This window comes from Anomalospiza imberbis, chromosome 2, assembly GCF_031753505.1.
Source record: "Anomalospiza imberbis isolate Cuckoo-Finch-1a 21T00152 chromosome 2, ASM3175350v1, whole genome shotgun sequence".
Taxonomy (NCBI): domain Eukaryota; kingdom Metazoa; phylum Chordata; class Aves; order Passeriformes; family Viduidae; genus Anomalospiza; species Anomalospiza imberbis.
In genome coordinates, this window is record NC_089682.1 from 17,710,730 (window position 1) to 17,715,786 (window position 5,057).

Below are 5,057 nucleotides of genomic sequence, written 5' to 3' on the forward strand. Positions count from 1 at the left end.
TAGTTTTCCTGGCTCTGAAGCTGAGCACAGCATCTTCCAGCTCCCCAGCAGTTGCCGTGTCTCCTGTTGGAAGATGGTGCTATAATTATTTGTCTTTCACCTCCTGAAGCGTCACCTGTCCTCAGCAGGCATTCTCAAAGATGACCTCTGATTGTTGTGAGATTAGTTCAGCCCATTCTTTAAATCTTACATTAATTTTCACCAGGCCCAGATGGGCTGAAAAAAACCACAGCTACATTGTCTTTCCTAAACTTTGCCTTTCATATTCCAACCTAATTTCTTGCCTTTTGATGCTGATGTTAATTCAGTTAGAAATCCTCTTACAGCCACATTTTATAGTGAAGAGCAGGGGAAAAAGAGGCACTAAAACATTTCTGCCCTTTTCATGCTACTCATCCATAGCTTTAGCTTTGCTGTTTAGAGCCATTCCCCTGCAGGGAAGCCAAAGAGAAAAGGACAAGGGTCCATACTGGACACCTGCCAATGTCTTTCTACTCACTCTGTTAGACTGGTACAAAATAAGGTGATATTCATCCGCACAGAAGCCAGATAGAGACAAGCATAAATGAAAATTATAGGGATTCTGTAGAAACTTCACACCTAAGAATAGAAATGTGAATGCACATATATAATCACCTGTCTCTTTTCTATTTAATTTTTAAAACTGGATTAGAAAAGGGTACCTTTTTTCCCTGCCCATATTGGGAAAGTTGCCAGAAAGGAACTAGAAGGTTTGATTTTCATGACATTATACTTTCTATGAGAAAAGGAGGATAGAAGATGAGCATCATCTTCCAGTGGTGTGATCAAAGCATATAGCACTCCTTCAGTTTGAAAGAGAAAGGAGCCAAGTGTAAGTCAGTGCACTCAAATGATATATTCCAACTAATTTTAGCCCCCTAGATCATGACAGGGTGAGTAATGCTAGAAAATTAGCTGATGCAAGTGACAAAATTTCCCCGAAATGAGCGATGAAATGTGATACCTGGAATATAATTTATTTTCAAACAGGCTGCTTATTTGTCTTCAAAATATCCTTTCAACTGAGAAGTAGTTTAACTATGTCACTTCTTAGTGTGCATGTAATAATCAAAATATGGCAGCATTCCCCAATTCATTTTTATTTATTCATTTTATCTATTATATAATCCATTGGAAATCCATCTTGCTCATTATATCTTGGGCTGGTTGAGAAGGTGGTAATCAGCACTCAGCTAACAACAACTGAATTGAAACAAAATTAAACTATAATTATTTTCTGGTTCTTAAAGGTTAATAATAGAGCTCTGTGAATCCTCAGGGCTCAAAATTGTTGCTAAAATGTATGCAGGGAAAATTTAGGCTGAAAATATTTGCCTGATATCAGCAAAAGAATTACGAGCATGAAATGCATGTAATAAGTTGTTACACAGAAGCAATTACACTTACACTGTGGTTTTACATTAGAAAAGCAAAGGCATAATTATCTACTAAATTAAAGCTTCTGCTTTCTCACCAATAATCAAAAGTAACATTATTATTTGTGCAATAATGACACAAAAATGACAATAAAATAACTAATGAATATAGGTTTGATGTAATCATAAATAAATGTCAGCAGCAGCCAATAAGAATTAGAGAGCCTATTGAATTTGCCATATGAAGGAAAATGAGTAAAGTATATGAAATGTGAGATGAAGGTATGTTTAAGGAGAGCACTGGCCCAGGACCCTGTTGCAGGATAGCATTTAGTACTTGTCTTTCTCCTCTGCTGTAATTTGAGCTTGTATGAGGGGAAACTCAGATGAGTGGAGAACCTTTCCCTGTGATTCAGTTTCTGCTGGGTTAAATCTGTGGGATGGACTTTACAGGAGCAAGTCTGTCAAAAGCAGCGAGTGCCTACTTCTCTGTGATCTGAGGCATCAGGGTGTGTGCAGGAGGCAGAACACCCTTCTGCAGCCCAGAGGAAGAACAGGCAGCCGCAGCCTCTGCTTGAGGAGCGGGCGCTGCACCTGCTGCTCACCAGGCACCTACACAGGTCCCATCTGAAGGAGGCTGCTTTTCCTATGGCGAGGTTTACACTACCTCGCCCCCTTCAAGAAAGCCCCCTTTTCCAGAGGCAGCCCACCACCCCACAGGAGCCTCCCTGACCCAGCTGAAAGTTGTCCTAATGGGAACTGGAGTGCATATTTAGAGAAAGTACTTATTTGTGGAACCAAGATTTTAAACAAGGGTGGCAATTAATGCAAAGCTGGAGTTTGTGTATGCTAGATATGTTTCCACTGGGAAATGAACTGAGTGAGAAATTATTAATTTCACGTGCCCACCTGATGCTCAACACCGAGTTTCTTTTTTCTGTCGGTTGCGCAAAATTTATACATTTTAATGCAGTACGCTCTTCAAGAAATCTGCAAAGAATATTCCTTCCAAGTTGTACATTGTGCATCCTCTCACATCCAACGAAGGACTCTGAAACTTTGCAGCTTAATATTCAAAAGGTAAAAGGCTAAAAGACATTGCTGTTTATGAGATTCAATGACAAAAAACATATTCTTATGCAAGGTGCCTAGATGGAGCAGGCAGGCAGATCAATGAGTTATCCAGCAGTTGAATGGAGAAGTATATTTGTTTCCTACAGCACTGCAATTGCAAAAATGAGTCAGAGAATCAGACTATCCATAATTTTATGAATATTTATTATCTCGCCATATGGATCTCGCTTCTATTTATAATATCTTTTAAATATTCAGTACTCTCTAAAGATTCCCATAGAAACGTAGAGGCAAGCTCTTTTTCTATACCTGATTTTATTATAAGAAATAAATTTTCATAATAAATTAGAAGGAAAATTAGAGTTATAATTCAACTGGAAGTGGTATAAAGAAAAAGAAATTAATGCAAAATGAACTGATACCTTAAAATGAGTTAACTTAGTTATCTCTAGAAATTCTGCAAAACAGATATTTAGATGAAAATGGATTGCATTTTTATAGTCTGTGCTTTTGACAAATTTTTTTGTAAAAACCTAGGAGGAAAGACTTGATAAAAAAAAACATGTTCTCAGTTTAAAAGTTCAGTTACTCTCTGATTGAAAACAAGACCTTCTGGTTGCTTGTGAGTCCTAGTTTCCCTATGAAACACCTCTAAGTACTACAGATGATGATATAAGAGCCCAAGCTACAATGGAGCAGGTCTGACTCATGTCACTGAAATACTGGTAAGAAAAATTTTGAGTCCTGGGTGAATCCAGACCCATAGTTCAATCATGTTGTTGGAAAAATTTATTTCATCACTGAGTTTTTTGAGATTTGTGGTCACTTCAACTTTTACAAAGTTTTAGAGCAGAGGGCAGTTATTGGTCCGTGTCTTGGTCTAATTGTAGCTTGGGTAATTCATGATCTGTCCCCCCTAGACCTTCCATGATCGTTTACATGCACTTCAGAACTCATGGATGAGGCTTTCAGTTGCTGTACTGGGTTCCATATATAAATTTTATTTCAGGAGTGGGTAATGGACATCTTATTCAAAGCAGACAGAAGTAATTTCTGCTAGGAAAAAAAAATACTTCTGTGAAGTCTGATGTTAATCTGTGATGTTAATCCTAATGAATTAATAAGCATAAACTGTGAATGTATCAGGGGAATCAGATTATTTAAAAGCCACTCCATAACAGTATTTATAGATAAATATTAAATATTAAATGTTATAGATAAATACTAAATAAATAGATAGATAATTACATTTATAGATAAATACATTTATAGATAAATATTGTGGGTTAAATCTAGAGGTGATGATATTTAGAGGCTTTATGCTGATTTGTATCAGCTTAAGGATCTTGTCCTTTGGAAGAATTCCATTGTACATCACAGGAAGGTAGTAATTTTCCCAGGAGTTTGCCCAACTGAAAGCTATAGATCAAAACATGCATACTTTTAAAAGAAGTACCTTTGCCTCTGGTTTCAATTCAAAAGTAACAGGAAAAATGTTTTTCTATATTCAATTGTCCCTTAGTTTAAACCTCAGAAATTCGCCCTAATTGCAGAATACTTTGAGTTTAGGGCTGAACCAAATCTCCTAGGTACAGAACTTTAAATTACTGCAGGTCTTTAAAGAAACTACCTCTTGCTTTTCCAGCTATATCTGTAAGTCCAAATTAAAGAACATAAAAGAGTACATACTGCAGATACTTTTTTTATTTTCTCTCTCTTACACTATTTTATAACAGCATAACTTCAGTTTTTCCCAGAGCTGCTTATCATTTATACTGGTAAGAGAATAAGGATTATCTCAGTCCATCTGCAGATATATCAGGAAGGGAACAGGTGAAAAAATGTACAGCCTGGGTTGCATCCAGAGCTGGACTAAAAGGAACCTATTTTGCCAAAATACAAACCTCTATCAAATAACCTGCCATCTCAATTGCATTGTTTTATACAATCTTCTGCCTGTCAGCTTTTGATTCAACCCCTCTAGTAGCTGCTGTGACCTGAATTCAAGAATAAATGAACAGAACCATTCCTGGGAGGGAAGAGCTCAGAGGTACCTCCCAGGTACCCTACCAGCAATGGGATACAACAGATTACTTTAAATTGGATTAATTCTGGCACCTGAATTTCAGTGCCCATAAGGGAGTCTGGTGTTTCAGCTCCTCTTACAGGCAGTGGAGTAAGCTGGAGTCTGCCAAACTCTTCAGCTCATACCCAGACTCAGTTCAGCTCTCCAGAGGTGGGCACCTACCACTGTGCAAGGGCCCCCATGGCATCCTGTCGGGCTTTGCTGCTGGGCCACGTGGGGTCATTCTCTTGGCCCTGGGATATGCCTGACAGTCAACTGGGGGCATTTCAAACACTCTAGGGCATCTCAAACAGCACTGGACACCTATGTGTGGTGAGCTGAATCACCCGCCTGTGCCTGAATAACCAGCTGAATAACCCTCCCAACTCCCATGGATCCATTACCTGTGGCTCCGCTTGGTGCCTAGGTGTGCAGGGATTCCTGTGGTGCCAGGGGCTTGCAAGCAGGACAAGGATATGAGCCCTTTTAAAATGAAAACTGCAGGGAAGGGCAACCCTGTG

At 38.7% G+C, this 5,057-nt stretch overlaps 1 long non-coding RNA gene across 1 annotated transcript; it reads left to right on the forward strand.

Annotated features, from left to right (window-relative positions):
- Positions 1 to 2,086: 2,086 nt before the first annotated feature.
- On the forward strand, positions 2,087 to 4,730 carry LOC137465758 (uncharacterized). The gene is made up of 3 exons (XR_010994825.1): positions 2,087 to 2,477; positions 3,105 to 3,196; positions 4,435 to 4,730. It is a non-coding gene; the product is annotated as an uncharacterized lncRNA (long non-coding RNA).
- The last annotated feature ends 327 nt before the right edge of the window (positions 4,731 to 5,057 follow it).